A 13,141-nucleotide genomic window follows, 5' to 3' on the forward strand; every position below is an offset into this window, starting at 1 on the left:
GAAAAGCGAAACAAGAACTGCAAATATGAGTCAAAGAACAACCCGGTCTGGCACACCCCCTTGTGGTGTTATAATTATTGCAGACCTCTTTCCCATCGTGCAAAACTCGTGTTCTGCCCCTCCTATCAACGCGATCGGAAGATGGTCTATTCTTCGGATAAGTACTACGTTCTACTGATTGAGAAGAAAGAGGGCAAAAATTTGTTCCGTGATCAATAGCGTAACAAAGTCTACAAACTTCTGGCCTTGCATGCGGAGCTTAAAGCGTAAGAATGTCATTGTCTTTAACTCCCCAGTCAAATTTAACTTTGAAATCGCGAAGTGCAGTTGCAGCTTTGGCGGCAAAAAGCTTATGATAATCGTAAAATTTTTCGCCGTAGCTAGATTCAATCTGTAAAATGTTAGCTAAGTAACAATCTAATTCTTCGCTGCGTTGAGGAAAAACCCTACACATGACGCGCTTATATTTGCCAAACGCGCATACGAACTCTTTAATAGTGAGCGTTCTATGAAGCCGGATATCCCTTTTTCCTGGAAATTAATTTCTAGACCACTGCTAGTAAGTAAAGTACTAGCTGCCTGAACGGATTCGTAATCTTTCATTAGTAATCCGGCTAGATAAACGTCCCTACCTTCAATGATTTGCTTTTTAAGCGCTGGTGAAATGATATCCAAAAAGGGAACAGACGATGATGGCACTCCGTTAATAGTAGCTGTAGATGTGTTAAGGGTGGGATTTATCCCGCAATCGCTTTCACTAGGAGAAACACCGTACCATTTGTATAATGTAAACACATTATCATCTGCTGTGTGCACTTGATGACATCTATTTCGTCTTGTATCTTGTATATTCCCGGAAAAATCCGCTGATAAAGGAGTATTAGAATTATTCCTGTTGGTGTTAGAATTCATAGAATCCCTTAGTCCTAAAACAACTTCTGTTAAATTTCCGATCAGAAGTGGAAGTTCATTAGACGAATGACTGGTCACATTTGGTAAAGTTGGCGAGCCTTCCTGGTCTTCATTTGACAATTGTTCAGGTTCGGAAACTGATTTGAGATTATCGAAATAAATTTGTTGTAACACTGTTTTACTTAATTTTGAAGTAATGTTTATTCCAATATTTGTCAGTTCTTCCTTGAACTTCTTAACTGTCCAAGACGAACAGCCACTTTCTTGTCTATTTATTTCAATTGGATCCGGAGAAAACCGACTTGTAGATTTCCTTTTTCTCCGAGAAGCCATAGTGTTAAGTAATCCGTAAAAACATTCAAAAGTTCCAACTAAACTTTAGATATATATATTTTTTGTAAGACAAGAACTGCTAACGAAACTAATCGAAACAAGAAGACAGCGTTATCTATCAAAATAATTTCAATAATAATTATTTTAACGGCTATGGTCTGACCGCTATCTGACTGCTAAGCTATAAAATTCTCGACGAGACACAGAAACAAAAACAAACACCCGAAAGTCGTTATGGATCATTAAGAGAAGAACTTCTCAAACGAGCAATAAAATGCAGCTGTCGAAACAATTATAAACCAAATTATATGCTATATATTCAAATAATTTAACATTCATAATTTCATGTATCCTTCATATTAACTTAAATACATCTTTTTTGTCTCATGTAAATCCGATAATATACGACACAATCACATGTTACTGTATCTATCAAATAATAAGAAATATTGCAACTAAGTTTCAATGAGATAAAAGTTATATAATGTAAAATTGCATTCAAGAATTAACGTTTATTTTTGTGTATTTCGTCTTTTTGTCGTTTTTCATCTTGTTTTGCCATGGCATCGTCCGTTTTTTTTTTTTTCGACTTTTGTGTTTTGAATATTCACTTGTTATCTTACGCTTGTTTATCTAGATGCAACAGCAGTTTAACAATTTTTAAATCTCGTAAATCCGTTGAAATAACCTCAAAATTGTCACATCAAAACAATTTATCTTATAGACTGAATTTATTTGTCTGACCCAAATACTTCGTCTGTATTTGTAACTTATGGGCTTGTTTTCCTTTTTCTAATGTAATGTCTTGGAGCGAGCTTTCTATGGTTTCGGTTCCAAATAGATGCGCAATCACAATGTGCGTTTTCATTTCAAGAAGAGACTGCCAACTGACTACTAAATGGGTCATTGTCATCACTTAAAGAAATTCTGTTATCTATAAGATCTCAACATAGCATGTTTCGTTACCTAATACAAAGTCATCTTAAGTTTATATATTTTATCATGTTTTCATCGTGAATCAGGGTGACATTCCGGTTTGTTGTTCTTATAATGTTGCACAGTGTAAAGTATTAAATCTTTTAATTCCTTTTGATTTTCTAAACAATTTCTAACTACCAAGTAAAAATGTGTGGCAATGGTTTTCACCTTGTCTTCTAGTTGAGCAGCCCAGGACGTCTCCTTTAGATATGTTGGTACCGCAGATACTCTTTTCATAGCAAGTTTCGCATTTTTCATGGATTATGGATCATTCTGGTTTAAAGTAATTATTCCTTAGTCTTTTACTTGATTGTAATAGTTTTAAAAATTGAAGTCTTGAGAACGTAAATGAGCTTTTAACGTTTTGCTCTTCCAAGTGTTGTGTATCTAATTTTTCATGGCATAATGACACAGTTTATACGGATTTTGTGATATGTTCACATTTAGAAGTTTGTAGATTTTTTCTCCTTTGGCAATAACACTAATATCGTTTTATACTTTAAACAAGTCATGAGAAGCATCTGTCATAATATTAATTCCAGTCCAATAATTATACATTCCAATTTCTTCTAAAACTGGTAACTCAATGCTTTCTTCAGTTTGAAAGATATTCACCGTTAAGTAAAAGGCCACTTTGACTTTAAAATAGAATAGTGGTACAATTAAAATGCACTGCAGCTTCACGTCCTTTTTGTGCAAGTTTCTTTGTACTGAAATGTCCATTGTAAACGGGAGAGTGGTTTTCTACAACTTTGATGTTTTCAGGAGTGATGTTTCATCTGTCAGGGATAATTTTTGCTCAACATCTTTTTTCTTAACCTACATGTTCTCATATTGGACTTTAAAAAGTAAGATAGCAAAAATACCGAACTCCAAGGAAAATTCAAAGCGGAAAGTCCCCTATCAAATGGCAAAATCAAAAACTCAAAAACATCAAACTAATGGAAAACAACTGTCGTATTCCTGATTTGGTACAGGCATTTCCTTGTGTAGAAAATGGTGGATTAAACCTGGTTTTATCGCTAGCTAACCTCTTACTAAATTACGGTTCATTGGGGTAAGAAAGAAAACGGTTTTTCATGGTATACTGTTGTTTGTCTTTTGGTCCTTTTTCCTGTTTTTGTCATGCCGTTATCATTTTATTTTCGAATCATGAATTTGAATATCCCTTGGTATCTTTCGCCGCTCTTTTTCATCCCTTTTTTTGTAGATATCTCGAGTCAATAAACGGTTAAGACCTTACTTGATATTAAAAAGAGAAATTTTCTAATATATCACCCTTAAAACATAATAATGTGCATCTATATATGTCTTTGTTTCTTTGTTTAAATATGATTAATATTATGCATTTTGGTTTTCATTGATTTTCCCTTTGGACAGGAAGTTATGTTCTGTATTAAAGGTTACAAATTACATACTAGTCAAGGACATGTTATAAAATATAACATATAAGTAGTCACAAATTAGTGTTTTCGTTGATAAAATTGAGAACTTAAAAGATAAATTACTCGTGACCCTAAATATGAAAAAAAAAGTTGCAGTAGTACTTTACCGAAGTTAGATCTCATAAATTCATTAAGAAGATACAAATAAAGGTTAAAGCAATTCAAATTTAATTTAAAAATATGACCATTTCAATAATATATATCATGTCAACACAGAAGTACTGACTACTAGGCTGGTAATACTCTCAACTGAGGAAAGCTATAGCTTCATACGACATATACTATACACGACTAAAGGAGCGATCCTAAATGATCTACTAGTACTAGAAATGGGATGTGTCAATGCTATAAAATATAACGGAATATCAAACATCATTGACTTACTGACCCAATCACTAACTTTAACATGTAAATAAACTCATCAAAGATACCAGGATTAAAATGTTGTATGCCAGACACGGGTTTGGTCTACAAAAGACTCCTCATTTACGCTCGAATAAAAAATAACTTAAAAAGACAAATGTAAACTATGCAAGTTTCCCAATCAATGGACCATGATTGAGGAGTTGTGGTCAAATAATCTCCTCGAAAAGGAAATGTTGTTAACCAATACAGCTACATACCAAATACCTCGACTTACTAAATGTGGTTTTCCTGACACTGGCTAATAACAACTTGAAAAATTGTTGACCTGATGAATGTAAATCCAGAAAAGTGCTTCGAAAGTATGAAATTTATAAAGTGTTGTTTTCAGTTTATGAAGCTACAAACAACCGCCGGAAACAGCATGTATTTCTGACTGTAACTGGTTTTGGGCAAGTATAGTAAATCAAAACACAGAAACAATGTCAAATTATATATATTTTATTGTTTCAAGTTATCTCATTACTAGGAAAAGAAGCCCAAATAGATTAAGCCAACCGTAGCTTACTGTTACACATGTTCAAATCTCACAAATCGATTAAGAAGAGACAAATAAAAGTAACAAACAAAAACCGTGGAAAGCATCACATCCCTCCCCCTTTCCAATGCTAATTCACACTGTATCACAATAAGCACATTAGAACCCCCCTCCCCCACCCCTGGATACTGTTCAAAAAAGGTCTTAAATACAATTTTTGTTAAATGTTGCAGTGAATATAATGGATAGTACAACTCAAGTATACCTTAAACTTGTGACAAATAACTGTACTTCAACAAATTCTCATTGAAACTTCTTACTTTACAAATTGTTGTCACAGCCTTAACTGTTCTCTCTTTTCCGAGGTTATAATACTACACCACAACCTCCATTTTTAAACACAGAATCTTTGTGTTACAATTTTGGAAAAACCTGTAACTTTGAATTGGAAAAGAAACAGCTACAAACACTCATCAAATATACCAAAATTTACTGCAACACTTTAAGGATAGTAAAATCGCATGTCTACATTAAACTTGTGACACATGATTGTACTTCAACAAACTCTCATTAAAAAATTCCTACTATACAAATTATTGTCACAGACTTAATTGTTCTCTCTATTCTCAGGTTAAAATAATACACCACAACCTTTATTTTTAAACACAGAATCTTTGTGTTACAATTTTGGAAAGACCTGTAACTTTGAATTTGAAAAGAAAACAGCTACAAACACTCATAAAAGATAAAGAGCTTTACTGCAACACATAATGGTTAGTAAAAACGCATGTATTCATTAAACTTGTGACATATAACTGTACTTTGAGTTACAATTTTGGAAAAAACCTGTTACTTTGAATTGGAACTATTGAAACAAGTCCACACATTCCAAAAAGTAAAATGCAATTGAATTATACCATTGAATAAAATAATTTAATACTAATGACATTTGATTAATAAGTGTAGAAACTTATCAATGATTGAAAAATCAAGCATTTTTCAACTAAAAAATTGAAAGAAAAAAAAAAGTAGAGCAGCTATAACATTATACATATTTACTGAAATTGATAAATTTAATGAAAAAAAAAAACATTTATATTTATCATAGTTCAGCATATCTCTGGTTTTTTTCATGACAAAATGATGAGTGCATAGTACATCTCCTCAAAATCAAGTAGGGAAAAAAGAGGAGAATTGAATTTCACACAATCCTTACAATGTATGTTAGCTGATTATCTAATAACTAATAAAAATCAGAAGATGTGGTATGATTGCCAATGAGACAACTCTCCACAAGAGACCAAATGACACAGAAATTAACAACTATAGGTCACCGTACATTTTAAAGCACATTTTAAAATACCTTTAAAGTTAAGTTTTATTTAATGCCTTACTCCGAAAAATGAACAGCTGGCTTTATATCGTCCCTTAGCCTTTAGCAAAGAAACTCTGTGTTTTGAAGAACCATTGATAATATAAAATTATATATAACAAGGCCGCTAGATTTTAACATAGAATATTTCTGTATCACTCTTTCATTAGGTATTGTGTTTATAAGGGTTTAATATTAACCTTAACACCTGTTCACCAGGAGCATCAAGTATCAAACCTCAGCTGTTTGTTCTGTGTCGTAAAGAAAGGTTTGTAGCCATATTTAGAAAAAGACCTGAAACACAATTATGTCTAGTATTTTTGATGAATTTTTTTAGATCCTCCTGTACTAAACTATATATATCCTTCTGTAGACGCTTATGTTACTACTGAAAATTTTACTTAATATTTAAAAGAGAATATTTCTAATATATCATCCTTAAATCATAATAATTTGCATCTAAAAACGCAATAGTGTCGTTGTTTCTTTGTATGAATATAAAATAATATTATGCATTTTGCTTTTCAATGATTATTCTTTTGACCTTTTGAACAGGAAATTATGTCTTGCATTACAGACTACAAAATATATACTGGTCAAGGACATGTTATAACATACAACATATAAGTAGGTTCCAATTAGTCTTTTCGTTGATAAAATTGAGAGCTTAAAAATCGTGTTAAGATAAATTTCTGGTAACGCTTAATATGTGGAGAGTTATTTCATGCAAGACGTCTGTGAATTGATATTCAAGAATAAACTGTCGACGCAAAGACATGTCTCAATTGTGATTTTTCGATAATATAATGCTAGTTGAAATAAGAGGCAACAGTATTTTACCGATGACCATTTCAATGATATTTCACGTCAATACAAAAGTGCTGCCTACTGGGATTGTGATTCTCTGAATTGAGGAAATATATAGCTTCATACGCCATATACCATAAATGATGAAATATCAAATATAATTGACTTACTCGCAGTTGTTCCCCTCAAACTGACCCAATCACAAACAATAAAATGTAAACTATATGTTGCAGTCAAAGGACCATGATTGAGGAGTCCTGGTCAAATAATCTCCTTGAAAAGGAAATAATGATTACCAATACAACTATATACCTAATATCTCGACTTACTATATGTGGTTCTCCTGACACTGGCCTAATGGAAAAAAATGTTGACGCTACAGACAACACTGCCGGAAACAGCATGCCTAGTCACACCGAATTTCTGACTGTAACTGGTTTTGGAACAGTATAATGAATCAAAACATGTTTTAAGCTCTGTTAAATGATATATAGATTCGTTTCAAATTATCTCATAACTGGGAAAAGTAGCGCGACAGTAGCATACGGTTATCCATGTTCAATTCTTGCAAATCGCTTTGGAAGAGACAAATAAAGGTAACAAATTACAATCGAGGGTATCATCACCCCTTCAACCACCATTTAACCATGCTATTTCACACTTTGTCACTTATTTAAAAAAAAACTTTGAACTGGAAAAGAAAACAGCTGCAAAAACTCATAAAAGATACCAAGTTTCACTGCAACACAGTATTAATTGATATGAAATATACATACCCAAATATGACTTATTTGGTGGTATAAATAAAGGCAACAGTAGTATACCGCTGTTCGAAAAAAAAGTATAAAAAAAGTCAACACATTCCAAAAAGTAATATTTAATTGAATTATACCATGGAATTAAATCATCTAATACTAATGGCATCTGTAAAATAAGAGCAAAAATCTCTAAATCAGGTATCATTCAACTGTATAATTATAAAAAAAATAATAGAGCGACTATAACATTATACATATTCCTTGAAATTGATACATTTAATCAAATAAAAAAACATTTATATTTATCATCGATAAGCATATCTTTGGTTTTTCAGGAACAAAATGATGAATGCATAAAAATATCCCCCAGGAGGAAAAAGAATATTTGGAATTTCACAGGACTTTTTTCCAATGACATTAAAGAAAAGACAAAGGAGCAATAGAAACATGTACTGGTAATGAAAATTGATCATTTCTTGTGTTGTTTTTAAAATACAGTAATTGCAGTAAAACAGATAGTAATTAAGGCAGAATTGATAGTGTGATAACATCAAAGATGATGCAATTCTTTTCAACAATACAGCAAATAATATGAAAAACTACTAATTGTGTGCATTGTTTCTCGATATTTGTGTTCAAAAATCAGCTCCCGATTTCTTGGATCAGCAAATCATTTTAAACAAAGATAAACGAAATTCTAGAAAATTGTCATAAAATTCAACATTGATGTCGTCATTTAACAATTATGAGGAGAACAACTATATTTTTTCATAAAATTTTATTTAAAGTTGTTTTTGAAGGAATACTGAGAATTTTTATATAGGGTATCAAACTACTAATTCATAGCTCCATTGCTTTCTGTGATAGATTCAACAATTTACAGCATTCATTACCGTTTGTCTTAAGTTTGTATATAGTGACAGTCATTTTATGTCGAAACAATACCTTAGCCTTGCTGGAGTCTAAAATTCATCAGGGTCCAGAAAGTCGGGATGAACAAATTAAAGGTACTTCTGATCTGATCTGAGAAGAACACAAAATATGCCCCTCAATTTCAATTTTATACAACTTTTTAATATTGAAAATAAACTGGAGTTAAATAATGAACCAAGGTCTTCAAGCTTTCATTTCATACCAAAATTCCCCATATATTTGACATACTGTTAAAGTTACAGCTATGCGTTGGAACCATTTTGTGTGAAATATGTACTCATTTCTTATATATTCTTCTTAAACAAGGCCAAAATTAGTAGTTCTATACCATAAAACTCTTCGTATTGATTTGAAAAATTTGTTTCTTTGGGACCAAATTGTGCTACTTTTCACCACTTTAAATCTTTGGATAATAGAAACTTCTGAAATCATATCATCATAAGTTGTTTTTTCTGTCTAATTTATTATTCACAAATGTCGAAAATATTTGTACTTTTTCAGTTTTCAAACAAATCCATATACTAAACACATAATCAAAAAAAAATTAACAACCGTTTATCATTTTTTAAGAACTTCCTGATATATAAATCTATTATCTAGTAACATTTTGATTTGCCTTTAAGGCACTTTTTCATTTTAATCGACAGAAAATGGAAGACACGGGTTATGTTCTTCTCATATATGTTATGATGGTATGATACTAAACCCCTAACGGGAAGGATTGTGCCTGATATTCATATGATGAAGACATAATCTTTCAATCAGTTTAATTGAAGTCTGGAGCTGGCATGTCAGTTAACTGCTAGTAGTCTGTTGTTATTTATGTATTATTATCATTTTGTTTATTTTCTTTGGTTACATCTTCTGACATCAGACTCGGACTTCTCTTAAACTGAATTTTAATGTGCGTATTGTTATGCGTTTACTTTTCTACATTGGCTAGAGGTGTGGGGAGAGGGTTGAGATCTCATAAACATGTTTGGCCCCGCCGCATTTTTGCGCCTGTCCCAAGTCAGGAGCCTCTGGCCTTTGTTAGTCTTGTATTATTTTTAATTTTAGTTTCTTGTGTACAATTTGGAGTTTAGTATGGCGTTCATTATCACTGAACTAGTATATATATTTGTTTAGGGGCCAGCTGAAGGACGCCTCCGGGTGCGGGGAATTTCTCGCTGCATTGAATACCTGTTGGTGACCTTCTGCTGTTGTCTGTTCTATGGTCGGGTTGTTGTCTCTTTGACACATTCCCCATTTCCATTCTCAATTTTATGCAAGATAAAAGTAGAGTAATCATCGCTTAAGTGCAGTTCTTCCTTAAACCATATTGGTTGTCTTTTATGGTAGAAGTTTTTCCTGATTTGAGGAATTACAATTCAAATTACAAGGTGTTTCTTATAGTGTAAAAAAGGAGATGTTCTATTATTGCGAATGAAACAACTATCTGCCAGTGACCAAAAGACGAGGATGTAAACAGCTATAGGTCATTGTAGGGCCTTCAACAACGAACATAAACTGTTATCACAGAGATATGTCTCGCCTTTTTGTAATTTTGATAATGCAAATGTTGAAATTAAAATAGCAATACTTTAACATGTAAGTTATGCAAAAATATAAAGTCGATGAACCATGACTGAAGGTACATGGCTAAACAATCTCCATGTAATGAGATGTGCCAATGCTAATACAACTGCATACCAAATACCACTGACTTATTATAAGTCGTTCCCTTTAAACAAACCTAAACACAAACATTAACTTGTAAACTATGTAAAAGTTTCAAAGTCAATGAACCGTGATCAGGGGTGGGGCTATATAATCTCCATGGAAACGATACTTTCAAATGCCATTAAATTTGCTTACCAAATATCATTGACTTAACATTAGCAGTTTATCTAATCACAAACTAATACATGTAAACTAAGCAAAAGTTTCAAAGTAAATAGACCATGACTGAGGGGGCGGGGCCAAATATTCTCCATGGAAATGAGATGTGCTAATGCTTATACAACTGAACACCAATTAACATTGGCCTATCACTAATGATTCCCCTTGAACTGACCTAATCACAAACTAATACATGTTAACTTAGCAAAATTTTCAAAGTCTATAGACCATGCCTAAGGGGGCGGAGCCAAATAATCTCCATGGAAATGAGATATGCCAATGCTTATACAACTGCATACCAAACATCATTGACCTACCACTAGTGGTTCCCCATAAATTGACCTAATCACAAACTAATACATGTAAACTATGAAAAGTTTCAAAGTCAATAGACCTTGACTGAGGGGGCGGGGCCAAATAATCTCCATGGTTATGAGATGTGCCAATGCTATTACAACTGCATACTAAATATCATTGACCTAACCTAGTGGTTAAGCATGAACTAGACCTAATCACAAACTAATACATTGTTGACGCCGCCGCCGCCGCCGCCGCCGTCGCCGACGCCGGAAACAGCATACCTATGTCTCGCTTTTTGACTCCGTCAAGGCGAGACAAATACCCATATCGCATAGTAAGTTTGAAAAGTTCCCGGCATAACAAAATGTGAAAAGAATGCTGAGAACTTTATAGATTAGTTTAGGAAATAATTTAAATAAATCTGGATGTGTTCCTTGCACAAAGCATTTGAATAAAATTTAAGTTTCAAAATGAATAGGCCCTACACAAATCGTAGAAATAAATGCACTTAAATTTGAGACCAATACAAATCAATTAACATGTCATTGTTTTTTTTACACTGAAAGCTTTTGATTACAAACATCTACGATTGTCAGAATATGTCAATTGTATTTTAATTGGATTTTAACTCAAGATAACTGATCAAAAGTAAAAAAAAAATAATCTTAAAACTGATTAAATACAAGTAAACTTAAACAAAGATGACTTTATATATGCAGTATTTATACAAAATGAAATTAACTCTGCCTAATGCAGCATCATACTTTAACTGTTCACAGAATATTTTGAATCCATTCATAAATGAGAAAAACATTAGAAAATTTGAAAAATATGTACAGACTTTAAATTAAACTAAAATGTCCATTCTGTTTTGTAACTCAGTTTTGTGCATATTGCGAACCAAAAATATTTAGGATATTTATGTCTCCTTTTCTTTAAAAAAGTAAATGAATATTTGCAATTCTAAAATTTGGTGAAATTGAGTAAATGTGAACAGCACAGAAAAAATATGTAAAACCGAATTTTCAATAGCTTTTTATACTTCAAAAGATAAAATTAATCGGTTTGACATGGTTAAGTTCAACGATTTTAATACCTAAACACTGAAAACAGATGGACAACAAAGTTAATAAAGTCAAAGAACCAATGTATGTCGCAACAAGCATAATGCTATAATCTATTTCAAACAAACAAACAAAAAAATCCTCAAATTTCCAAAAATAAACAAAGTTTCTTTAATCATTCAGCCCAAACAGACATGGGTAAAATATATAGGATATTTTGGGAAAAAAGAGGTTTGCTTGTTGTTAATATTATAAATCATATGTTTGACACTATTAGAGCAACATTCTTAGAAAAGGGTACCTCAAAGATCATATTAAAGCATTGATTACAAATAACAGAACTGTAACTAGTAATGGTTATATATATTAAACATTATTTTAAATCACTTTAATTCTAAAAAGATATATATATATATGAAACATAAATCTACTAACTATGAAGGAAAATAGAATACCTTTTTAATGCCTATCTAAAAAAAAGTAAAAACCTGAGAGCATGAGAATAACAGCACACACATATATCATTTGTGGAAAAAAGGCTAGTTTACAAGACATTAAAAAAACCAGTTGAGTCTAGGAAGAGGTACAATATCTAATAGCACTGCTTGTATAATTACTGATTAATATTGATAAAAAAGTACAAATCGGATCATTTACATAATGAGTTGATTTACAATGCTACAAAGTACTGAGATCACACTTCCCTTCATACATCTTTAAAATAGCTTTTTTTAATTTTGTCATTTATATGTTATTGCTAAGAAACTGATTCTTATAGTGAAGGCTTTTTGATAACATCTCATGCACTCATAGTAGCTTGAAGATCTACTGGGATTATCAGCAGTAGAAAAATGTAATGGCTTTGTGTAAGAATAAAATAGGCTCTGTGCAAGAACAAAACAAAAAAATATTAGGGTACAGCACTTTTCTCCGTAGGATGTTTTTTAATTTCATTTCATCAAGAGAAATTTTCAAGATTTAATTTAATATCAAATGCAAAAAATAATTGATAACATATTTCATATGGAGGGAAAAAGGGGGAGGGGCACTTAATTTCACATAACACTCCTTCTAATCAAATAAATTCTGTGTATATACACTATTCGCAACAATTGCCATAATTAAGGTTTTTGTAAATTATATTCGATCTTCAATTACAAATGTAATCTAAAAATGTCATGTCAATATAAGTTCATTTGAGTATAATAATTGACTTTAAGTTCTATTTGACTACCATGTTAGCACAAATACAGTGTTTTGGTCAGCAATACGTATATCAAAAGAAAAGGTATATCATTTACGGATCTAAGGGAAGGGGGGTCAAGGAAACATCAGGAGTGGGAATTGTATAAATTATATGCATTAAACATATATGCAGCTTTATAAAGGGGGACTGCCCCCCCCCCCCCCCCAAAAAAAAAAAATAAATCCACCTCGGAGATTTCAACGCCCAATTA

The 13,141-nt window shown here is 32.1% G+C and overlaps 1 pseudogene; it reads right to left on the reverse strand.

Moving 5' to 3' along the window:
* Positions 1-259: 259 nt before the first annotated feature.
* Positions 260-1,245, reverse strand: LOC127728250 (uncharacterized; annotated as a pseudogene).
* Between the last annotated feature and the right edge of the window lie 11,896 nt (positions 1,246-13,141).

This window comes from Mytilus californianus, unplaced genomic scaffold (genome assembly GCF_021869535.1).
Source record: "Mytilus californianus isolate M0D057914Y unplaced genomic scaffold, xbMytCali1.0.p SCAF_1, whole genome shotgun sequence".
Lineage (NCBI taxonomy): Eukaryota > Metazoa > Mollusca > Bivalvia > Mytilida > Mytilidae > Mytilus > Mytilus californianus.